General features: G+C 39.0%; 1 protein-coding gene and 1 pseudogene across 4 annotated transcripts in view; one reads left to right on the forward strand and one right to left on the reverse strand.

Moving 5' to 3' along the window:
- The window catches only part of Il1rapl2 (interleukin 1 receptor accessory protein-like 2), a 1,532,967-nt gene that overhangs the window by 1,318,376 nt on the left and 187,829 nt on the right, over positions 1 to 26,762 (forward strand).
- LOC134484111 (zinc finger CCCH domain-containing protein 14-like) overlaps positions 15,757 to 26,762 on the reverse strand; it is a 42,286-nt pseudogene continuing 31,280 nt past the window's right edge.

Here is a 26,762-nt window from a genome sequence, read left to right on the forward strand (position 1 = left end):
TGGAGGTGACTGAGGCAGTGATAGTAAAGTTCAGTATAGAAGCCAGGGACTATTGTGGATACTACTGTGGTTACTTTAAAGGACAAACATGATGAGTTCTTTGCCTATGGTACTAGTAATTGAGATTAGCAAAATCCTTTGGATGTAATTCAAAAAGATTTCAAGAATGAAAGGATGATTTGAATAAAGGAAATGCCAATGATTTTCAGAGGTTTAGAATTTAGATAATTTTTATTTTGAGAAGCCTAGTAGATATTCACATTGATAATATAGAATAGATAGGTGAATGTGAGTATAGAGCTCAGACAGAAATGAAATATTTATAAGTCATGCACATGTAAACACTTGAAATTCTACAGGAAGATCTCCCCAGTATATGAGACTAGATATCTTTGTATTAGTCAGGTATGGGGAACAGCATAATGTAGACATACAACATGTCATTATTTGTTAAATCCTGTAGCTACTCTATTTAGAGAAAGGCTATATTAAGACATCAAGAAAGAAGGCAGAGAAAGACTTTAAGAGCCAGAGGAGCAGGTACTCTGCTATAAGATTATGTTCTTAAAATGATGGAAACTTCACCCATGAACAAGCGCAGCACTAATAACTCTCCTATCACAGAGGGGGATATATATATATATATATATATATATATATATATATATATATATATAATTATAATTTCTTTCTTATTTTTTAGAAAGACTTTTAAGTATTTGGTCTAGATAATTACAAATACATTACTATTTGTAGTAAATTATTTATATGCTCTCTATCTTTAACTTTCAAACTACCCTCATTACACACACACACACACACACACACACACACACACACACACACTGTCCTTTCACTGTTGCCTATGTGCATCTGATTTCAAGACTAATAATGGATATTAGACACCTAATAAGGGGTCTCATCCCTGGGGAAGACTAAGGGAGGCCTCTATCAGTAGCCATGGATTATCTGAGCCTGTTCTTTAGGAGTGAGGCCCTTGAGATTTTTACAATCCACGTTGGTATGACAACTAGTGTTGTCACTGTTGGAGATTTTTGAAAATTATTTTATGTGTATGAGTGTTTTGCCTACATGTGTCTATGCATACCACATATGCACATACAGAAAAACAATGCCAAAGGAGAGCAGAAAAGCTGTTGAATCCACTGGAATGAGTCACATCAGTTGTGAACCACTGTGTAGGTCCTGGGATCCAAACTGGAATACTCTGTAATAGCTTCAAGTATCACTCCTAAGCATTTAACCATCTCTTGAGCCTTTCATTGATCAGTTTTGTTTAGGTTACCATGTTGTTAACATGTGGGTATAGCTTCCCTGTACTAGGAAGAAGACACAGTCTCTTAGCAAATACCTTGGTCCTCTAGATCTTACAAGCCTTCTGCTCTTCCTTCTGTTTCCTGAGCCTAAGTGTATGTTTGGGTTGTAGATATATCAGCTAGGGCTAGGCACCCTAGGGTTGTTTTCTGCAGTTTGATCAGCTGTAGATTTCTCTGATGATGTCTGTCTTCTGCAAAAAGAAGCTTCTTTGATATGCGAGAGCTACTCTTACCTATGAGTATAAAGATTGGCATTTAAAAGGAAGTAGAAGTTAGACTAGACTAGGAGAATGACAGGATTAGTTATCCTCTAGGTTCTATGGCATCTCCATCCATGTGTATCTGGTTTACAGATACCAAAAGATGAATTTCTTCCCACTGAGTGAGTTTTAAAACTGGGCATATTAAGAGAATGATGTTATGTGGTCTGAATATTTCTCCAAACATTCATGTGATAGAAACTACTTGGTACCCACTATATTTGGTGATGTTGGGATGCCATGGAACTTTTAAGTAGTAAGTCCTAAAGTAAAGTGATTATATCAGTAAGAGTGTTAAAAGCAGACAAGATCAGTGTGGTTCCCCTAGACATTTGATTGGTTCTAATATGCCTCATCCCCAAATCATCAGAAAGTCATACCTGCAATTTATCCTTTCTTCCTCATCTTTGGTTTAAAAAAAAGCTTTCCCCCAATTTATTGTGAATAGACATTTTCTTCACATAATATATCCTAATTGTGGTAACCCATTACTCTGATCCTCCTAGTTGCTCCCAACTTGGCCTCCCTCCACAATCGACCCTATTTCTGTTTCGCATTAGAAAGCAAACAGGTTTCTAAGAGATAGTAAAATAAGCTGAAATAAAAACTAATATATTGGAATAGGACAAAACAAATGGAAGAAAAAGAGTCCACAGAAAAGGCACACACACACACACAAACACACACACAAACACACACATACACACACAAACAGATATAGACACAGAAAGCCCATTGTTTGCACACTCAGAAATCCCATTTAAAAAACACTAAACTGGAAACCTTAGTATATGTGCAAAGCACCTGACTGATAAAAAGAGATGTGGGGTGTGTGTGTGTGTGTGTGTGTGTGTGTGTGTGTGTGTGTGTGTGTGTGTGTGTGTGTGTTTTAAAGAGCATTGGCATGGCATTATGAGATAAATCATCTCCAAAGATTGCATCAGGATCATTTTCTGTTGACTATCTACTGATGGGCATGCAGCCTACCCTTGAGTAGTTTGCGGAACATTTCTTTAGGTGCTTCTTGGGCATTTGATATTCCTCAACAATGAAATGTTCAACATCCTTAGTTATCAGGGAAATGAAAATCAAAACAACCCTTAGATTCCTCACACCAGTCAGAATGGCTAAGACCAAAAACTCAGGTGACAGCAGATGCTGGTGAGGACATGGAGAAAGAGGAATACTTTTCCATTGTTGGTGGGATTGCAAGATGATAAACCTCTCTGGAAACTAGTCTGGAGGTTCTGCAGAAAATTGGACACAGTACTACCTGAGAATCCAGCTATACCACTCCTGGGCATATACCCAAAAGATTCTCCAACATATAACAGGGACACATCCTCCACTATGTTCATAGTAGCCTTATTTATAATAGCCAGAAGCTGGAAAGATCCCAGATGTCCTTCAACAGAGGACTGCATACAGAAAATGTGGTACATTTACACAATGGAGAACTACTCAGCTATTAAAAACAATGACTTCATGAAATTCAGGCAAATGGATTGAGCTAGAAAATATCATCCTGAGTAAGGCAACCCAGTCACAAAAGAACACACATGGCATGAACTCACTGATAAGTTGATATTAGCCCAGAATCTTGGAATACCCAAGAATCAATTAACAGACCACATGGAACTCAAGTCCTTCTTAGAAGGGGAAACGAAATACTCACGGGAGGAAATACAGGGACAAAGAATGGAGCAGGAACTGAAAGTAAGGCCTTTCACAGACAGCCCTATGAGCCACCAAACCCAGTCACTATTGCTGATGCCAAGAAGGGCTTGCTGACAGGAGCCTGATATGGATGTCTCCTGAGAGGCTCTGCCAGAGCCTTACTGAAACAAATGAGGATGTTTGCAGCCAACCATTGGACTGAGCATGGGGACCACAATGGAGGAGTTAGAGAAAGGACTGAAGAAGCTGAAGGGGTTTGCAACCCCATAGGAAGAACAATATCAACCAACCAGACCCCCCCCCCCCGGAGCTCCCAGAGACTAAACCACTAACTAAAGAGTATACACGGAGTGACTCATGGCTCCAGCCACATATGTAGCAGAGGATGGTACTGTCTGGCATCGATAGGAGAAGAAACCCATGGTCCTGTGAAGGCTTGATACCCCAGTGTAGGGGAGTGCCAGGGTGTTGAGGTGGGAGTGGGTAGGTTAGAGCATTCTCATAGAAGCAGAGGGAGTGGGGATAAGAGAGGAGGAAACCAGGAAAGGGCATAACATTTGAAATGTAAATACATAAAAGATCCAATAAAAATTAAAAAAATAAGAAAGGAAGAAAAAAGAGACATATAAAACAAACAAAAGAAGAGTAGTTTGTTTCCCAGTGAGACTCCCTTGGAAAAAATTAAATTTTCATTTGAATGTAGTTATCCACTGGAGACAGCTTCTGTATTAGCCATAGAAGCATGTGTCCATTTATCTTCAGCTCTAAGATCCCATTTGCTAGAGACCCTTCTAGACCCTGCACATGCTGCCTCAATCTTTATGAGTTTATATGTGCACTGATACTGTTGATTTAGAGGGCCTTATTTTCTTGGTGGCCCCCATCCCCTCTGTCTACCCCTCTGTACTCTTCTGCAGGGTTCTCTGTGCCCTATGGGGAAGGATTTGAGGGAAACATCACATTTAGGGCTGAGTCTTTCAATGTCTCTTGGTCTCTGCATAATGTCTGGGTTCTGATTATCTATATCTTCTGTAGGAGAAAACTTCTCTGATAAAGGCTAAGCAAGGCAGTGTCCTATCAGTATAGCAGAATGTCATTAGAGTCATCTAATTGTACACCTTTAGAACAGTAATATTTGACTTTACTCAGTCTCATATTCTTGGTTACCTGTGAAATGACAGGTATGGGCTCCATCTTGCTGAGTAGGCCATAAGTCAAAGTGAATACTGGTTGGTTACTCCTACAAGTTTAATGCCTCCACTGCCTTAGCATAGTTTGCAGGCAGGACATCATTGTAGAGCAAAGGTTTGTTACTCGGTTGGTATTACATTTCTCCTTTGGGACAATGCAGAGTGCCTTCCTGTACCAAGGCCACTAACTTGCAGGGTTGAAGGCTCTATGTAGGCACCAGTTTGAGTTCCCTATTTCAATGAGTTGTATGTGTATTGTCCTTGGCAATGGGGCTTTTGTCAGTCTGTGGAGAGCAACCTATGGTCTTGGCAATACTCTGGGTTGTTCAGTGGTTCCTATGGGAACTCTTTGACCAACAACTCAAACGCAACATAAATATCCAACTTTCAAAGGCATTTAACAAACACGTTCAGTATCAACAGCACATTATTGATTACTCTGATTATAGCAAATGGGTTTTGATTTTTTTAAATAACTCTTGTGTGGAGACTTAATGGTGAATAAATTTCTCTCTAGAGATTCCTTACACTTTTAATTGATGTCAGTGATTCTATTCCAATATTTAAAAAAAAATGAAACTTAGTAAAATTTATTTAAGTCAGAGTCTCCCCCACATTCAACAAGTAGTATTTATTAATATAAATTTTTAGCATCACAATAAACTCATCAAGGTTTTTCATATATATACGTACATATATATGTATGTATGTGTGTATGTATATTAAATACACATATCATGTATTTTATTAATATATATTCCACATTGTCCTAATTCCCTTTCCCTCCTCTCCACGGGGCTATTTTCAAATACTCCTCCATTGTATTTTAATTCCTTTTCTGTACACAAAAGTGTGTGATATATAACGTTCTGAGCCTAGCTACTTTTTTTGTGTGTGTGTGTGTTTTTTTATTTTATTTTTTTAACTTGAGAATTTCTTATTTACATTTCGAGTGTTATTCCCTTTCCCGGTTTACAGGCCAACATCTCACTAATCCCTCACCCTCCCCTTCTTTATGGGTGCTCCCCTCCCCATCCTCCCCCCATTGCTGCCCTGCCCCCAACAATCACGTTCAGTCTTAGCAGGACCAGGGCTTCCCCTTACACTGATGATCTTACTAGGTTATTCAATGCTACCTATGAGGTCAGAGTCCAGGGTCAGTCCATGTATAGTCTTTAGGTAGTGGCTTAGTCCCTGGAAGCTCTGGTTGCTTGGCATTGTTGTTCATATGGGGTCTCGAGCCCCTTCAAGCTCTTCCAAATCTTTCTCTGATTCCTTCAACGGGGGTCCTGTTCTCAGATTACTGGTTTGCTGCTGGCATTTGCTTATGAATTTGCTGTATTCTGGCTGTGTCTCTCAGGACAGATCTACATCTGGTTCCTGTCTGCCTGCACTTCTTTGCTTCATCCATCTTGTCTAATTGGGTGGCTGTATATGTATGGGCCACATGTGGGGCAGGCTCTGAATGGGTGTTCCTTCTCTGTCTGTTTTAATCATTGCCTCTCTATTCCTTGCCCAGGGTATTCTTGTTCCCCTTTCAAGAAGGAGTGAAGCATTCACATTTTGATCATCCGTCTTGAGTTTCATGTGTTCTAGGCATCTAGGGTAATTCAAGCATTTGGGCTAATAGCCACTTATCAATGAGTGCATACCATGTGTGTTTCTCTGTGATTGGGTTACCTCACTCAGGATGATATTTTCCAGTTCCAACCATTTGCCTACAAATTTCATAAAGTAATTGTTTTTGATAGCTGAGTAATATTCCATTGTGTAGATGTACCACATTTTCTGTATCCATTACTCTGTTGAAGGAAATCTGGGTTCTTTCCAGCTTCTGGCTATTATAAATAAGGCTGCTATGAACATAGTGGAGCATGTGTCTTTGTTATATGTTGGGGCATCTTTTCCGTATATGTCCAAGAGAGGTATAGCTGGATCCTCAGGCTGTTCAATGTCCAATTTTCTGAGGAACCTCCAGACTGATTTCCAGAATGGATGTACAAGTCTGCAATCCTACCAACAATGGAGGAGTGTTCCTCTTTCTCCGCATCCTCGCCAGCATTTGCTGTCACCTGAGTTTTTGATCTTAGCCATTCTCACTGGTGTGAGGTGAAATCTCAGGATTGTTTTGATTTGCATTTCCCTTATGACTAAAGATGTCGAACATTTCTTTAGGTGTTTTTCAGCCATTCGGCATTCCTCAGCTGTGAATTCTTTGTTTAGCTCTGAACCCCATTTTTTAATAGGGTTATTTGTTTCCCTGCGGTCTAACTTCTTGAGTTCTTTGTATATTTTGGATATAAGGCCTCTATCTGTTGTAGGATTGGTAAAGATATTTTCCCAATCTGTTGGTTGCCGTTTTGTCCTAACCACAGTGTCCTTTGCCTTACAGAAGCTTTGTAGTTTTATGAGATCCCATTTGCCGATTCTTGATCTTACAGCATAAGCCATTGGTGTTTTGTTCAGGAAATTTTTTCCAGTGCCCATGTGTTCGAAATTCTGCCCAGTTTATCTTCTATTAGTTTGAGTGTATCTTGTTTGATGTTGAGGTCCTTGATACACTTGGACTTAAGCTTTGTACAGGGTGATAAGCATGGATCGATCTGCATTCTTCTACATGTTGACCTCCAGTTGAAAGAGCACCATTTGCTGAAAATGCTATCTTTTTTCCACTTGATGGTTTTGGCTCCTTTGTCAAAAATCAAGTGACCATAGGTGTGTGGGTTCATTTCTGGGTCTTCAATTCTGTTCCATTGGTCTATCTGTCTGTCTCTGTACCAATACCATGCAGTTTTTATCACTATTGCTCTGTAATACTGCTTGAGTACAGGGACAGTGATTCCCCCTGAAGTCCTTTTATTGTTGAGGACAGTTTTAGCTGTCCTGGGTTTTTTGTTATTCCAGATGAATTTTCAAATTGTTCTGTCTAACTCTTTGAAGAAATGGATTGGTATGTTGATGGGAATTGCATTGAATCTGTAGATCGCTTTTGGTAAAATGGCCATTTTTACTATATTAATCCTGCGAATCCATGAGCATGGGAGATCTTTCCATCTTCTGAGGTCTTCTTCAATTTATTTCTTCAGAGTCTTGAAGTTCTTATTGTACAGATCTTTTACTTGCTTGGTTAAAGTCACACCAAGGTACTTTATATTATTTGGGTCTATTATGAAGGGTGTTGTTTCCCTAATTTCTTTCTCGGCTTGTTTCTCTTTTGTTTAGAGGAAGGCTACTGATTTATTTGAGTTAATTTTATACCCAGCCACTTTGCTGAAGTTGTCTATCAGCTTTAGTAGTTCTCTGGTGGAACTTTTGGGATCACTTAAATATACTATCATATCATCTGCAGAAAGTGATATTTTGACTTCTTCTTTTCCGATCTGTATCCCCTTGATCTCCTTTTGTTGTCTGATTGCTCTGGCTAGAACTTCAAGAACTATATTAAATAAGTAGGGAGAGAGTGGGCAGCCTTGTCCAGTCCCTGATTTTAGTGGGATTCCTTTAAGTTTCTCTCCATTTAGTTTAATGTTAGCAACTGGTTTGCTGTATATGGCTTTTACTATGTTTAGGTATGAGCCTTGAATTCCTATTCTTTCCAGGACTTTTATCATGAAGGGGTGTTGAATTTTGTCAAATGCTTTCTCAGCATCTAATGAAATGATCATGTGGTTTTGTTCTTTCAGTTTGTTTATATAATGGATCACGTTGATGGTTTTCCGTATATTAAACCATCCCTGCATGCCTGGGATGAAGCCTACTTGATCATGGTGGATGATTGTTTTGATGTGCTCGTGGATTCAGTTTGCCAGAACTTTATTGAGTATTTTTGCGTCGATATTCATAAGGGAAATTGGTCTGAAGTTCTCTTTCTTTGTTGGGTCTTTGTGTGGTTTAGGTATAAGAGTAATTGTGGCTTCATAGAAGGAATTCGGTAGTGCTCCATCTATTTCAGTTTTGAGGAATAGTTTGGATAATATTGGTATGAGGTCTTCTATGAAGGTCTGATAGAATTCTGCACTAAACCCGTCTGGACCTGGGCTCTTTTTGGTTGGGAGAACTTTCATGACTGCTTCTACTTCCTTAGGGGTTATGGGGTTGTTTAACTGGTTTCTCTGTTCCTGATTTAACTTTGGTACCTGGTATCTGTCTAGGAAATTGTCCATTTCCTGCAGATTTTCAAGTTTTGTTGAATATAGGGTTTTGTAGTAAGATGTAATGGTTTTTTGAATTTCCTCTGAATCTGTAGTTATGTCTCCCTTTTCGTTTCTGATTTTGTTAATTTGGACACACTCTCTGTGTCCTCTTGTTAGTCTGGCTATGGTTTATCTATCTTGTTTATTTTCTCAAAGAAAAAACTTTTGTTTCTGTTGATTCTTTCTATGGTCCTTCCTTTTTGTTTCTACTCGGTTGCTTTCAGCTCTGAGTTTGATTATTTCCTGCCTTCTACTCCTCCTGGGTGTATTTGCTTCTTTTTGTTCTAGAGCTTTTAGGTTTGCTGTCAAGCTGCTGACATATGCTCTCTCCTGTTTCTTTCTGCAGGCACTCAGAGCTATGAGTTTTCCTCTTAGCACAGCTTTCGTTGTGTCCCATTAGTTTGGGTACGTTGCACCTTCATTTTCATTAAATTCTAAGAAGTCTTCAATTTCTTTCTTTATTTCTTCCTTGACCAGGTTATCATTGAGTAGAGCATTGTTCAACTATCACGTATTAGTGGGCGTTCTTCCCTTATTGTTATTGAAGACCAGCTTTAGGCCATGGTCCTCTGATAGCACGCATGGGATTATTTCTATCTTTCTGTACCTGTTAATGCCCGTTTTTTGACCAAATATATGGTCAATTTTGGAGAAAGTGCCATGAGAAGGTGAGAAGAATGTATATCCTTTTGCTTTAAGATAGAATATTCTATAAATATCTGTTAAGTCCATTTGGTTCATGACTTCTCTTAGTCTGTCTATGTTTCTGCTTAATTTCTGTTTCCATGACCTGTCCATTGATGAGAGTCGGGTGTTCAAATCTCATACTATTATTGTGTGAGGTGCAATGTGTGTTTTGAGCTTTAGTAAGGTTTCTTTTACGTATGTAGGTACCCTTGTATTTGGAGAATATTTATTTAGGATTGAGAGTTCATCTTGGTGGATTTTTCCTTTGATGAATATGAAGTGTCCTTTTTTATCTTTTTTGATGAATTTTAGTTGAAAATTGATTTTATTTCATATTAGAATGGCTACTCCAGCTTGATTCTTCCGACCATTTGCTTGGAAAGTTGTTTTCCAGCCTTTCACCCTGAGGTAGTGTCTGTCTTTGTCTCTGAAGTGTGTTTCCTGTAGGCAGCAGAATGCAGGGTCCTCGTTGCGTACCCAGTTTGTTAATCTATGTCTTTTTATTGGGGAGTTGAGGCCATTGATGTTGAGAGATATTAAGGAATAGTGATTATTGCTTCCTTTTATATTCATATTTGGATATGAGGTTATGTTTGTGTGCTTTTCTTCTCTTTGTTTTGTTGCCAAGACGATTAGTTTCTTGCTTCTTCTAGGGTACAGCTTGCCTCCGTATGTTGGGCTTTACCATTTATTATCCTTTTTAGTGGTGGAGTTGTAGAAAGATATTGTGTAAATTTGGTTTTGTCATGGAATATCTTGGTTTCTCCATCTATGTTAATTGAGAGTTTTGCAGGATACATTAACCTGGGTTGGCATTTGTGTTCTCTTAGGGTCTGTATGATATCTGTCCAGGATCTTCTGTCTTTCATAGTTTCTGGCGAAAAGTCTGGTGTGATTCTGATAGGTCTGCCTTTACATGCTACTTGACATTTTTCCCTCTTGCTTTTAATATTCTTTCTTTATTTTGTGCGTTTGGTGTTTTGACAATTATGTGACGGGAGGTGTTTCTTTTCTGGTCCAATCTATTTGGAGTTCAGTAGGCTTCTTGTATGCCTATGGGTATCTCGTTTTTTAGGTTAGGGAAGTTTTCTTCTATGATTTTCTTGAAGATATTTACTGGTCCTTTGAGCTGGGAGTCTTCACTCTCTTCTATACCTATTATCCTTAGGTTTGATCTTCTCATTGAGTCCTGGATTTCCTGTATGTTTTGGATCAGTAGCTTTTTCCGCTTTACATTATCTTTGACAGTTGAGTCGATGATTTCTATGGAATCTTCTGCTCCAGAGATTCTCTCTTCTATCTCTTGTATTCTGTTGGTGCAGCTTGTATCTACGGCTCCTTGTCTCTTCTTCTGGTTTTCTATATCCATGGTTGTTTCCATGTGTTCTTTCTTGATTGCTTCTATTTCCATTTTTAATTCCTTCAACTGTTTGATTGTGTTTTCCTGGAATTCTTTCAGGGATTTTTGTGATTCCTCTCTGTAGGCTTCTACTTGTTTATTTATGTTTTCCTGTGTTTCTCTAAGGGAGTTCTTCACATCTTTCTTGAAGTCCCCCAGCATCATGATCAAATATGATTTTGAAACTAGATCTTGCTTTTCTGGTGTGTTTGGATAATCTGTGTTTGCTTTGGTGGGAGAATTGGGCTCCGGTGATTCCATGTAGTCTTGGTTTCTGTTACTTTTGTTCCTGTGCTTGCCTCTCGCAATCAGATTATCTCTAGTGTTACTTTGTTCTGCTATTTCTGACAGTGGCTAGACTGTCCTATAAGCCTGTGTGTCAGGAGTGCTGTAGACCTGTTTTCCTGTTTTCTTTCAGCCAGTTTTGGGAACAGAGTGTTCTGCTTTCGGGCCCGTAGTTTTTCCTATCTACAGGTCTTCAGCTGTTCCTGTGGGCCTGTGTCTTGAGTTCACTAGGCAGGTCGCTTGGAGCAGGAAGGTTTGTCTTACCTGTGGTCCCGAGGCTCAAGTTTGCTCGTGGGGTGTTGCTTACGAGCTCTCCAAGGCGGCAGCAACCAGGAAGATCTGCGCTGCCCTTTCTGGGAGCTTCTGTGCACGAGGGTTCCAGATGGCATTTGGCGTTTTCCTCTGGCATCAGAGATGTGTGCAGAGTGCAGTCTTTTTTGTTTTCCCAGGCGTGTCTGCCTCTCTGAAGGTTTAGCTCTCCCTCCCACGGGATTTGGGTGCAGAGAACTGTTTATCTGGTTGGTCCTTTCAGGTTCCGGCAGTGTCTCAGATGCAGCGGACCTGCTCCTCCTGGGCCCTCCTCTACGGGAACCCAGAGGCCATATACAGTTTCCTCTTGGGCCAGGGATGTGGGCAGGGGTGGGCAGTGTTGGTGGTCTCTTCTGCTCTGCAGTCTCAGGAGTGCCCACCTGTCCAGGTGGTGAGGGATCTCTCCCACGGCGTTTGGGAGCAGAGAGCTGCTGCGGGCAGGGATCCACGGGTTTGATACTCTCGCTAAACCCTGGAAGTGCCCGGTCCTAGAGGAATTTTGCCTCTGTGTGTCCTGAGTTCACCAGGCAGGTCTCTTGGAGCAGGAAGGTTTGTCTTACCTGTGGTCCCGAGGCTCAAGTTTGCTCGTGGGGTGTTGCTTACGAGCTCTCCAAGGTGGCAGCAACCAGGAAGATCTGCGCTGCCCTTTCTGGGAGCTTCCGTGCACCAGGGTTCCAGATGGTGTTTGGTGTTTTCCTCTGGTGTCAGAGATGTGGGCAGAGTGCAGTCTCTTCTGGTTTCCCAGGCGTGTCTGCCTCTCTGAAGGTTTAGCTCTCCCTCCCATGAGATTTGGGTGCAAAGAACTGTTTATCCGGTCGGTCCCTTTAGGTTCCGGCGGTGTCTCAGAGGCAGCAGACATGCTGCTCCTTGGCCCTCCTCTACGGATTCCAGAGGCCATATACAGTTTCCTCTTGGGCCAGGGATGTGGGCAGGGGTGGGCAGTGTTGGTGGTCTCTTCTGCTCTGCAGTCTCAGGAGTGCCCATCTGTCCAGGCGGTGAGGGATCTCTCCCACGGGGTTTGGGAGCAGCGAGCTGCTGTGGGCAGGGATCCACAGGTTTGGGACTCCCGCTAAAACTGAGCCTAGCTACTTTTGTTTAACATTATGATCTTCAGTTCTATCCATTCTCCTATAGAGGCCATTACATTGTTTTCAACTCTTTAAAAAAGTCTACTTTTTATATACAGAAATTTGTTCATAACCATTCATCTGCTAATTTGGAACTAGCCTAATTCTCTAAGTCCATTGATTTTTAGCAAGTTAATCTCCTATAAGCAGTGAAAGCCTATTCTGCAATAAGATCTAAGACAAAGATAAAATAAATGCCCAGTTTCATGTAAAACACTGAATACTAAAGTTCCATGGGGACTAGCACAAATTTAGATGGGTACTGAGTAGATGAAAATGTAACACTTTCCACAAACAGAAATGAATTAGTTGAAAGTTGTAAAATCATTGTCTAAATTTTTTGTTGTTAATATGTATATGTACATGTCCATGTATATATAGGTGCTTTCCCATGTGTGTGCTTGTGTGTGTGCTTATGTGTGCACTTGTGTGTTGAGGACAGAAATTGATAGTGACTGTGATCCTAAGTCATTCTCCACTTCATATTTTGAGACAGGATCTTTCTCTGAAACTGGAGCTGGCCTCATTTCATGGGCCTTCTTAGCCAGCAAGAAGCATTCCCCTACCCAGCAATGGTGGGAAAGATGCAGAGATAGGGGAATGCTTACTTAAATGAGCTACTTCCCCAGCTTCCTTTGTTGTTATTTTTTGTTACTAGTCAGTGATTTAAGGATTTCTACTTCAAATATTTAAGTGGAGTAAGGATGTTGGCCAACAGTTCCCCATTACAGAGGAAACAGTCTTTGTTGGCTCCCACCCCAGTTCTCTAAAGCTACTGCCACATCTCTCAGGCATGAGTGATAGCGGGAGTGACAAACTCATCCATGTGCAGAGTTCACCACAGCCCCACAGTCAGCACTCCAAAGAAAAGTCTCAGCATTCCCTTTCACATGTCAGGGGCTGGGGTGTGATGATGGTCCATTTCAGATACTCCTCCGTCATCACTAGCAATGGATTTTAAAAGTTCCAAGTCTTCCCCAAGGATGCTGCAGATTTGAAGCTTCCACTTGAGTCATTTTAAGCCCCTGCTTTTTGAAACCACACCACAGCTCCAGTAAACTGAATAACGGTCTAACAAATGTTTCATAGTATTCATTAGAAACTAACATGAATAACAAGTGTGTTCACTAGGTAGACACAATAAGTAATATCCATGTTCATGAGCTGAATTAGAAGTTGATAATAGTGAATGATAAAGCAGAAGGTGGTGGTGAACATGATGATGATAATAATGATGATAATGTAGCAAGCATCAGAGAATGTCTACATCTTTCAGAACACTGCTTCAGCCAAGCATCATGTCCTATGGGTAAATGGATAGCTAAATGCACAGCATCTGTCAAACACAAGTTAAAGCAGCAGGAATGTTTCTTGGCAAGCATTTTTCTGTCTTATACCCGTTTGTCCCTGACTACTATAAATACAATATATTGTTAAATTTCTATCATTATCTTCAATTGTATAATTGGAGAGTCGTTGGGATCCTATAACAGTCATCTTGTCCATGTACTCTCCCAATGTAGAGTACTTTGTATAACATTTGTGGAGGTCATTTAGGCTTCCCTTAAATTTATCCAGTGATAGAAGACTCATGTCTTGAAAAGATGGCCTGCAAATTGCTTTTGGAAAAGCTCTTTTGTGGGTTGGATAAGAGCAATTTTCTTATCACTATAATCATCATTACTACCTTAAATCACATTAAATAAGGTGAAGGCATTTAGTACATGACCACCTGCATTTGAAACTATCCAACCCCTATACCATTCATCTATCCTGAGGTTCTAATACTTCGATCTCATCATTTTTAACCTTTATTTAAACACCTGTTAAAGTTTCCCACCCATTTTCTATAATGAAAGGAACCAGGGTTTTCATGATGGCTTTCTACTATGCTACATATGGAACAAGGGAAATTATTACTCTTGAGTTATTACTAGAATTAAAATGACAGAGAACCCTCATCCGATACCATTCATCAAACATTATCCTACTTGCATTATACATATTATACATATTCACTTCTACTAACATACCTAGAGCCAAAATATACTACTTCAAGGTCAATTAATATTATAATAGTAGATTGATAAATGTTCCGCTCATTTTCTTCTCCATTCCTTTGTTCCCATTCCTCTGGGCCATTTCCAGTCTTTCAAAAGCTTAAGTGTTAATCTGACTGTTCACAGTTTACAAACAGAAAAGAGGGAGGCAAATTTCTCTGAAGTCTAAAATCAGGCTTTATTTGAATACTATGAAGACCAGATTGATATTATTAAAGTCGCACTTAGTTTATGGTCAAATGAAGATCCATCCCTGTATTATAATAAAACCTTCATTTCTGCAACAAGAATTTACTTTGTGCCCAAGGAAGAGGAGTAGGGAGGGTAGTTGGACATGCATACTTGAAATAGGAAGGGGTATAGTGAGAATTGAGGGGTTTAAGTGGAGGTGAGGGGAGGAAGTTGGGAGATGGAAAGTAACAAAGAAGTAATCAAAACAAAGTATGTATGGAACTACCACAAGGATGCTACTTTATAGGCTGATTTTTAAAATTGTCTAAGATGGACACTATATAAAGTAAGTTCTAAATTATGTCATTTTTCATGGAAAGAAATTTAATGAGGGACTCAAAGTTCTAGTTACAATATCTATGCATGAATGTGGGACAAAGGTATTTAGACAAGAATTTAAAGACATTGAGTACCCTGAGGAGGCCTGGTCAGGCACCCTGTGGCTGAAATTGGGTGAAAGGAACCAGGTTGACCCTAAAGGAGGTTGGAATGTTACGATAGAGCCACATTGTGCCAAGCGTTTGTGCTTGACTAAGGTTTTCATTGGGTTGAGATGATGTAAAGTTGTAGTCATTGTTCTTGAAAAGTTTCTGAAAGTCAGCTGCAGGAAAGCATGTGATAAGGTAATGTTGCCACCCAATATTATAAGTCAATAAAATTTATATGCAGTTATGCAGTCATCTCATCAATCTTGGTAAGTCCTCACTTATATCACTGCCACCTCACCACCCACTCCCATATGCCATACCTCAGGTTGCTCTCATATGTGTACTTCTTGCCTGCCAGTGTTTCATATGTATTCTTTTTAATTGGAGATCGCTTACAGTTAAGTCCTAAAAGAAAGGCTATTGAATTTGATTTACACAAATATGATTTATTCCTAGGCATAATATTAGAATGTATACATTAAGGGTAAGGATTGTGGGTAGAAAAATGAATCTACCTATCAATGCTAGTGCTGCCTCCATTGGGCCACATGGCATCTGTGAGGTATTTTCATCTTAATCAGCAAAGCGTCTCAACTGATTCGCACAGCTCTCAATCTCCATCCCACGTTGCTGCTGGCTACTCTCTGAGCCCAGCAGCAGCCGTCCTCTTGTGACTCTCTTGCTATGGACTCTGCTCACATTCCCAGCATCCATCCCCTATGGTTACAGTCACAATTCCCAGTAACCCGTTAAAATCAAAACTCAATTCTCTTGTAATTTATCAATCATATTTATATGTTAAGTTCTCACTCCACAAAACATCCACACCATAAACTCAGAGCCAATTCATCTTGATATAAACTGCCCACCTGGATAAGACAAATTGTCCTATAAATTTCCATCCCTCATTAAGTATTCATAATTACCTGTGGCCCATTAAAGCCACACAGATCTGGGTTGTCCTTCTCTTCCTCCATCTGGGTTCTCTCCTCTTCCTCCTCTCTCTCTACTCTCTTCAAAACTCTATGCCCGCCTTACTTTTTCACTGCCCAATCACAGGCCTGGCCTTATCTTGTGCCTGCCTTCACCTGCATATAGACAGCAACCCTCAGGTAAGAATGTTCCTATCAAAAGCAATAACAAACCAAACTCTAGCTCAGGAGTTGTGATATGAAGTGATAGAAATTCATAAAAATGGATTGCCTTCAAACTTAAATTGAAAAATACTGTTTACATGATTCTTTTTTAAAATTAATTTTATTTATCATCTGTGTGCATGTATGCATGTGTACTCATACCATAGCATGCGTGTAGGGTTCAAAGGACAACTTTTAGGAAATGGTTCCCACTTTTCATATGGATTCCAGGTATCTTATTCAGGTCTTCAGGCTTGTGAAGCAAAGGCTTTTACCACAGAGCCTTATTGCTGGCTCAGTTATCTTTGTGAATGGTGTTGAACAATCAATTTTCCAGACCCAGTTTCCTTTCCTTAAGTGTGAATGTAATATCTATAAAGAAGAATTGTTGTAACAATTAATCAGATGAGTAATGCATGTGAAAGAACCTGGAAAAAATCAGTTTGCACGTGCAATATATCCAACAGAATGACAAATTTAGTGCTTCATGACATGCAACATTGTTTCTCTTTGTCAAAGTCATGCATTACACTTAAATTCTAATTGATTCTTTATGCTGTTATTATAGTCAAAATAGATACATTATGTTTTGATGGTTTCAGGTTATTCTAGATTTATTTAATAATAAGTAGTTCTACCACCTGAAAGGATACTTAGGAATTTTTTTTCTTTTTATTATATTTGGATTTGCAAACATGCATACAGAAGGCTCGAGGCAACAAGTCTCTGAAACTGGCATTACAGGAGTTTGTGAGTCACTTGATGTGGGGGAGGGTAGGACCTGATATAGGTGCATTTTTGGTTCCTACTCCATGTAATATATCCATACTTAAAGATTTGAAGATCCAGACCTCAGATAAGAGAGAACATGTAATGTTTGACTTTCTGTGTTTGGGACACTTCAGTAAATCTACGGTTTTCTAGTTCTACCCATTGCCCTAAACATTTATGATTTCATTTCTATTTATAGAAGAATAGTATTTCATAGTGTTTATGTGTCACATTTTTATTATTCATCCATATGTTGAAGGACATTTATGTTTTTTGTTTGTTGTCTTTGTTTCCATTTCCTAAGTATGGTCAATATAGTAGCAACTGATGTGGCTGGGTATGTATCTGTGAAGTAGGTTGTTGAGTACTTTGGGCATTTGCAAAGGACTAGTATAAGTAGGTCAGATGGCTGATTTATTTTAGTTTCTGAGCATACTCCGCACTGATTTCCAGAGTATTGAAGCAGTTTGCAATCTCACCAACAGTGCAAGAGACTTCCCTTTCCCTAATATGCTTTCTACAACTTGCTGCTGGTTTTATCAAACTTTGCCATTCTGACTGAGGAAAGACAAAATCTGAAAGTTGTTTTGATTTGCATTTTCCTAATTGATAAAGATAATGAACATTTTAAAACTATTTCTTAGGTGCTATTATTTCATTTTTCGAGAAATTCTCTATTAACATCCCTGTAGGACCTGGAGAGGTGGATCTTCATGTGGTTAAGAGCACTGACTGCTCTTCCAGAAGTCCTGAGTTCAATTCCCAGCAACCACATGGTAGCTCACAACCATCTGTAATGGGATCTGACACCCCCTGTTGGTGTGTCTGAAGACAGTGACAGTGCACTCATATACATAAAATAAATAAATAAATCTAAAACAAGGAAAAAAGAATGCAAAACCAATTTTGGAATGGATCATATTTGGTTTTATTGTTATTATTTTGGTTTGGTTTGATTGTTTTATGAGTTCATTGCATATTCTGGATATTAATATTCTGTCAGATATAAAATTTATAGCTGACAAATATTCTCTCACATTCTGTAGGCTTCCACTTTACCTTGATTGTTATTTGTTATTTTTGTTTGTTTTTTGTTTTTGTTTCTTTCATTTCTTTTTTTTTTTTTTTTTTGCAGAGGCTTTTCCATCATATGAGGTCCAAGTTGTCAATAGTTGACCATAATTCTTGGGCAAATGAAAACCTGTTCTGAATTCTTCTAGTAGTTTCAGTGTTTCAAGTTTTACACTGAGGTAATCATATCTTTTGATCCATTTGGAATTTAGTTTTGCTGTGCCTAGTTTGTGAGAACCCCAGGAAACCACCAGAAATCACAACACCAATGCAAATACACAAGAGTCTTTTAATCGAGTCTGAATTCAGGACGAAATCCTCCCTGCCCCATAGGTTAGGAATGTGATGACCAAGCCTAGGGTCTAGGGGTTTATATATGGTAAATGCACAAGCTGGGGCTTTCGAGCCTTGGCATTACATGATTGGGTGAGGGGTAAAGGAATGCTGTCCTTCAAAACTGATACCATTTGTTCAGATAGCGAGGAGGGACCATACATCTAGAAAAGGACCTTTTTGACCTGGGAAGAAATGACTCATTTCGTTCTCAGTGACCAGTGCATTTTTACAAGCTGGCCACAGCTGTCTGGGAATGCTTGGTTTTCTCTTTCTCATAGCTTTAGCGGGGGGGAGCTTATCACTTTAAGGGCATTAATGTTCTGCCTCCTTCAAAGACAAGAGACTTCTGCATCAGGAGGAGAGTGCTGGCTAAGGCAGAGGGGAGTGCTGAACTCAGTGCCAGGGCTAACAAGACTTTAGTTATGTATACCAGTGTCTGATTCTTCAACTTTGTTCCATTGTTCTACATGTGTGCTTTTATGCCAGTAGCATATTATTTCCATTACTATGGCTCTGTAAAGTTATTAAGACCTGGGATGATGGTCCTCCGGCATGATACTTTTTGCTGAGGATTATTTTCACTATCCTGTCTTTTGTACTTCTATATGAAATTTAAGGTCATTTCCTTTTTTCTTTCTTTTTTTCTGTATTTACGTGAAGAATGGGGTAGAGATTTTTGACTAGGATTTGATTGAGTCTGTAAATGCCTTTGTTGTGTGACAAGACATATCCTGGGGGGGGGGCGTGCTACATGCATGTCTAGTCACCCCAAATAGGGATCCCACATCAGACCAAAGTATGGATACAATCATTGTCAAAATTGGTGAACCATGAGTTATATTGGAGTTATTTACAAAAATACAGGTAAAGGTTACTTACATGAGTAGAAATGACAACAGCAGCTACATCACCAAAGCCCACCCCAGCATGCACAAACACTAGCAACGTACAACACTCTGAAAAGCCTATAGAGAGCTCAACAGATTGGAGAATGTCCCTTCTGTGTGACTCAGTCACTCTTAAACCTCTTCCAGGCAGCTTGGCTTGTATCTACTTTTCACAGACAACTTGCCTGGTTTTTTACAGCTCTGCTTGCTAATTGTGACTCCCAGCAGCTTGACTTCTTTACCCTTGGGAGTAAACAAGTACCTGTGGGAGAGGCCTAGAGAATCTTGTCAGGTTCAGAAACTTCCTTATTTTGAGTTGTTTACCTTCCTGCTTGAGGAGCTTCCTTGTAGTATAGAATGTTTCAATCTCAGAGGAAAGAACAGGGATTTTGGTAGACTGGAGCAATGTGTGTGCTCAAGATACCCATCTTTCTAGTATCTCTTTCTTCTGAGATTTAAAAGTTTTCATTGTAGAAGTCTGTCCCCTCTTTGGCTTATTCCTAGACATTTTATTTACTTTAGCCTACTGTGAATAAGAGTGCATCCATGATCACGTTCTCTGTGTGTTTATTGTTGATGTATAGGAAAGCTATTGATTTCTACAAGTTGTTTCTAAATCCTTCCACATTGCTGAAATTGCTCATTGTTTCTAGAAGTTTTGAGTAGATATTTTGGGGATTCTTATGAATGGTAAAATACCATTTGAAAGTAGGTATAGTCTGACTTCTTCTGTTTGTATCCCTTTCATTTCCTGTTACTCACTGTGGCACTGTTTGAGAGAAGAAAGCTCCAGGTGAGTTGAAACAGTAAAAAGCCAAAACAAGTGATCTCCTAGATGCAAACTTAAGTTCAAGTATTTGAATTTGCCTATAGATGTTTAGAGAGTGACTCGCATATTCTCCAGTGCATGGTAGCTCAAAAGAGAAACATAAACTCAGTGTATCAGAATCTCTCCCCTCATCTGTTAATCTGAAGTTACAGTTGTTTTAGGAGTGCTTTATTTAAATTCTCTGAAAATCCTTAGGCGGTCCGAAGATAGGTAGGTTAAGCGTGTATTAGCAGAGATAATAGGCAGCCTTAACAGGCTCTCAGAGTTGTACACATTTCAGAATAGGAGCAGCTTGACATAAGAAAAAAAAGCAGAGATGAAGTGGAATTCGTTGAAACCCTGTCTCTTGTCAGATGAGCCTTTGAATAGGGTGGCTTGAATTTTTGAGGTGCACATACATCTTTTTCTCCCTGAAATGCCACAAGAAGGTACACTTGGAAAAAAAAAGTTGACAGGGAGTGAGAAATAGGGAGAGCTGCGTAAGGCATTAATCAGTTGGAAGAAGGTCAACAACCTATTTGGAGCTCATTAAATCTATTATCTGGTTTCAGAGTGGTCCCAAATGGAACTTGTGCTGACATACCCTGAATTTTCTCTCTAACCCAAAGTAATGGGAACAAAAGAGGAAAGCATCCCTCCCTGCTAAACAGAATGAACGGGGATTGCAGACGCCCTGGATTGGGGAGGATACCTTAACTATATACATAATCAATACCAATTGTTCTTAAGAGGCTTAAGTTTTATTTGGTCAAAAAAAAATCCACATGAGGGTTGAAGAGGTAGCTTAGCTGTTAAGAGCACTTGTTCCTCCAGAGGAACTAGGCATGTGCCCAGCAAATGCTCGCAAGGTAAGAATAATGTGAAAAAATGCACACGTTGAAGAGCACTCTTATCTAGTCATTGAAACTCCATTGTGAGCGGCTAGGGGAATTGTTCAGTGAGTAAATGTACTTGTTGTCAAGCCTGACGAAGTTGAGTTCCTGAGTCCATACCCAGGGCCCACATAGTAGAAAAAGAGAACAGAGTAGCTGCTGACTTCCACACGTGTGCTATGTAAAGTGCACTCCCTAATTCCCTCCAAATAACTACATGTTAAAATATCCATTTCAATATTATTCTCTATTAGCACTTAAAACTCAGTCTTGTCTCCTCAAAGTCTGTGTGCATCATGCATTCTTGGAGAAATTGTATTGGTTTCAGTGCCTAGCCTGTCCTACCCTCCTCCTGCCAGACAGTCCGAATTTTGGTCCAAGGATTCTCAGGACTAATGCTACAAAAATACAAAGTATTGTGAATAGAAAAACAACTTTTTAATTTACCATAGAAGCTTCATTTTTGTTTAAAAATGTCTTTAGCAGAAGCTAATTTGAATACAATCTCATCTTACGTTGTAGAGAACTGTCTTTAATAAGAGCTGACATTACTTCTCAAAAAGTTATGAGAATGGCTAGAGCAGAACCGTCATCTATCATGGGACACCATGGATTCTCTTCCCAGCACAGTAAGAAAACAAAACACCCAGACAATCTTTGACCGAATCTTCGACCAAATTGACATTTTCTTTTTTCTTTTTTTTCTTTCTTTCTTTCTTTCTTTTTTTTTTTTTTTTTTTTTTTTTGGAGCTGAGGATGGAACCCAGGGCCTTGTGCTTGCTAGGCAAGCGCTCTACCACTGAGCTAAATCCCCAACACCAAATTGACATTTTTTTTGTTGCTTTATTTTTAAAGCAAAAGTAATTATCACATCCTTAACTATGGTATATACTTAAAGATTTAAGATAGTGGGGCTGGAGAATGGCTCCACTGTTTAGAGTCCTGACTGCTCTTCTAGAGGGGTCCTGAGTTCAATTTCCAGTCATCACATGGTGATTCATAACCATCTGTTATAGGATCTGATGCCCTCTTCTGATGTGTCTGAAGACAGCTACCGTGTGTTCATAGACATAAAGTAAATCTTTTTTTAAAGCAATGATTCTCTTAAAAACAATTAAGATAGTGATTTCTTCTTCTTTATAAATAAGCACTTGTCATTTCACATATGCAATTGTTATTTTATAAGTTAAATGTGCAAGCTATCCCAATTTTAAACTGAGTAGATTGATTAAACAGTACAATGACCACTGAGGTAGAAAAGCAAGAATATATGAATTCCAATGCAGCATTTTACCAGGCAGTGCTGCTTTTAAGTATACAATATGTATAAAAGACATTAGCAATTGACATATGAACCACAGATACCAAAATGCTCATTTCTATGTCTTACACTGGTAACTTTGACTTCATTAGACCTGGATATTATCACACCTTTCCTACCTTCTATCTGAAGTTTCTTTCCATCCACTGACATTTTGGTTTTTTTTTTTTATTTGAAAGCTTCTGAAAGTCAGAACATTGTTCTTTTAATGACACGAAACTTTGCTGACCCTCATTTGAAACCAGATCTCTCCCCGAGTCTTGAGAAAATGTTTTTATCACCTCATTTTGTTGCCTGTGTGTGAATCAGCCCAAGGTACATGCTGAGAATGCATCCCAGAATGCTTTTCAATAATTAAAGATGCCTGTTGGTTTCACAGTGTCAGCTCTTCCCTGTCATTTCACTTATGTCAGACCTAGGAATGCCACCCCAGTTGCTGAAGCTATTGAGTTTAGTATCTCTTTAAAAGTATACCTTCTATGTTCAGGAAGCCAAATGTCAAAATCATTCCTTTAATTTGAGAAGTTTGCATCTGAGGATGGAAGGGATGGGATGAAGTAAAGATGAGTGCAGCTATTCGACATGTTTTGTGTTAATTTTGTTCCTTTTGAAAACAGTCCGACAGGCTTTCCTGCATTGATGCTATGGTGTACTGGTATTATACTCCTTTCAAACAAGCGAATACCTGGCTTCATTACTGTAGCCCAACAGGGAGATGAGTCCACAAGCGCTTTATGAAATAGTATGAGTCTTGAATGTCATATGAATATAAAATGACCAAAAATAATGATTTTAATTCACTGTGAGAAAGCTTATGCAGAATGATAACTAGTCAAAGGGAGGATTCCAAAAGGAAGATCACAATCACAAACATGAATATTAAAATTCATGCAAAAACAGAGATAAAACATCTTTTGGAAGTTGAGAGGGATATTGGGCATCTGTGTTGAAAATACTTTGCATTGCTCTGTTTTCTTCAGTTTGCAGAGTTGTTACATGAATGAAAGGCTGTGATAGGCCAGATTCAGATAACCTAGGAAGGTTTGCTCTCAACAACTTAGAGTTTTCCACTAACAAAAAAAAAAATCTTCCTCTACATTAACTTTGTAAAAAGTAGCCTAGACTTTGGCAAGACTTTTCAATGGGCTAGAAGCCATAAACTCCCAGCTGCCAGGTCTTCTTGATCCTTATGTGCTTGAACTGGCCAACATACCAAAACATTTTTGGACCTTGTTTTAGGATGCCTTCAGTCTGCTTTTGAACTCATTTCTTTCCTCTCTGTTCTATTAAGATAGTATCATTTAATCATATGACAATTAGAATGTTATGACATGGAAATAGAAGAAGAAACTAGCCCCTTCACAGAAAAAAATATCACAGACTAAAAAGAGCAACAGGATCCCATTCAATTTCCACTGCAGATTTTTGTCACCTGAAGATAAAGGAGAATTAAATGTTTCTCTCAGCCATAACATTAATCCCAGCCTGCTACATCAGCTTCCCTTTGTCTTGGTGGATTTGTTTCCAATCTTTTTTGTCACAGTTTTTACTTTTGTTTTTATACATTTAATTCACTCAGAATATGTGAAAGACACACACACACACACACACACACACACACTCACACATGCGTACACTCACATTCTACATAAGTCTCTTAGAATTAAATCTTCTACCCAAAAGTGTGTTGTCTCTATTGTATATGTATGTGTATGTGTATATGTATATGTTAAAACAATAAAAGAGGATTGCTAATATGAATTTCTGTCTAGTACCAATCTCATGCATTATATTTCTGAATTATGTTTTGTTTTGATGGTTAAAATCAGAATGCCTGAAGAGTGAGAGACAGCTCTGGTTAAGAGAACTGGCTGATCTTCCAGAGGACCTGGGTTCCATTCTCACCCACACAGCAGCTCCCAACCATGAGTAACTCTAGTTGCAGGGGATCTGACACCCTCTTCTGGCCTCCTCAAGAACCAAGCATGCACAGACATACACACAGGCCATTCACCCTATACATAAATAAAAGTAATAAATAAGATCAGATTAAGTTATAAAAAGTAAACATTGGAATATTTTTAAGTACTAGAATAACTTAAATATTCAAAAAAGTATGGCCTTGTCTTGGTTTGTGACCCAAATGGAGTCATTTTACTCTGTGGTCTAATTTTGAAATCTAGAACAAGTGGATTTACCTAAGAAATCACTGAAGCCTGTTTCAGTTGCCATGATTTCATAAAATTTTAGGCGGTGACATTCAACCAACAGTAGAACAAAAGGCAATCTCAATCAACACAGAAGAGATGGTATAAAACTATTAAATTGCCTTTATTGGCACTGCTTCATTCTTCTCTGTGACCTCGATTTTGACAGTAGACCACTCTCAATTTCAAGTATTTTTTCCACACATCCATTCAGTAATATGAAACATCCCCATTATATTTCAACGTGTTAACACCATATTAGAGTATATATATATATATATATATATATATATATATATATATATACACACACACACACACACACACACACACAAGTATTACAGATTCATCCATTATAGACTTGCCCTTAATCCCATTTCATATCTGTGGGAATGAGGCTACAATATGAAAAATTACTTACTCAAGGACACATAATTTTTAAGGGTAAGTGCGAAAAAGAATACCAGGTTTGTCTGGCTTCACATCCAGATCTCTTTTTTCTGTAAACTACATTGCTTTTTCACATATTTGCCAGAACTATATGCAAACTGTGAATGGCACTAAGGAAAGCAAAATGTTACATAAGGCTCAACTACAGAACTTTAAGATTTTAACTAAAATGGAAAAACTATTGTTCGTTTATTCATTTGTTGAAAAATAAAATTCAGAAGACTAATTCTCAGTGGAGGAAAGGTAGATACTAAATATAAAACATTGAATGATCCTACTTCCCCCCACACACCTCCCCCCCACCGCAATCCCCCCCTGCAACCGTCCCCCCGCCATGTGCAGGTCAGACTTCCCAGTTCAGCCATTAATTTGAATGTGAATTTGGACAACGCCTTTCTTTTCCTCTCTGAATCTTAATTTTATTTTGATTTATTAATGATGAGAATAACTAAAATACTTCTCAGTCCCTCCCAGGTATTCTGTGATTACATGATAAATTGGGGTTCTTTGCTTAAAACATGAGGAGTTTAAGAGTGGAGTCTAAAAAGGAAGATTTCCAGACAAGGAATTTATGCATGGGTGAGGTAGGAATTATTAAAGGAAATGTGTATCTCTGACAAAGTAGACATACAAATGCTACCAAAAATGTCACTACAGAAAAACTAGCATATTCCTGGCATATATGTCCACAGCATCTTTTAAGATAGAATGTATTTGTATGTAAGGCAAAGTGCTCAAGCAAATAGGAGATGCCAAAGAAGTGAAGATAGATTTGGTCTGTGCATCTGCTACATCTGGTTGAAATGAATAGTCCAGCCAAAGGGTTAAAGCTGAATAGCACTGATTGCCGAGAATTCAGATTAGACATATTCAATAGTTATAAACAACCCCAACCATCCATCATTCTGTCTTGTCCTTCTTTACAACAAATGGAGAGGAATGGTGAGGGCATGCTGCCCTGACACGAGCTCTAATTTCCTGAGAACATGGCCTCTCCTCCTTGTAGCATCCGGAATTTAGTTTTAAGAATGAATAAACAAATTCAGGTCTGCATCTGCAAGGGACAGTATAAGTCCAGTCACCTTTTAACTGGGAAAAATAGCCTTCCTGTAACAGGGAAGGTGGCTGAGCGCAAGGCAAGCCTCGATGCTTTATAAAGTGAGAAGTCACAATGCAGTCTCAGTGCAAGCTTTGGACTTCCAAACCTTGGATGCTTTGACTGATGGGCAGATAAAGGAATTAAAGCATGACAACACCTTACATTCTCCGTTCCTCCATCTGCCTTCAGCATGAAACCACAAACAAGCCACCTGTGAATCCTGGCTTCTGCTCTGAACAGTCTAACAATTTCAAAGTCAGGCTGGACACTGATAAAATAGAGCAAACAGCATGAAGTTTGAGTTCCACAAGGTGGTCTTCTTTCTCCCTAATGCTCCCTCACTCCTTTTCCTCCTATATTACCATGGTCATGGAATATTTTCTTTGCCTTTTCCCATTCTCCCAAGTACTCTCTTACTCTTCTCCCTTGATTTCCATTGTCTTGGCCTTAAGCGTGTCTAGACTCACACTGCCACAAAGCCATACTAAAATATACAAGTTACTATCTCTTAACAATTGGCTTTTTCCGATGTATGCTAATAACCTTCTTTAGACTGAGATCTTACCTTATAATTTTGTATTCCCCGCTGGATGGGTGTGA

This window comes from Rattus norvegicus, chromosome X, assembly GCF_036323735.1.
Source record: "Rattus norvegicus strain BN/NHsdMcwi chromosome X, GRCr8, whole genome shotgun sequence".
In the NCBI taxonomy this organism is placed as follows: domain Eukaryota; kingdom Metazoa; phylum Chordata; class Mammalia; order Rodentia; family Muridae; genus Rattus; species Rattus norvegicus.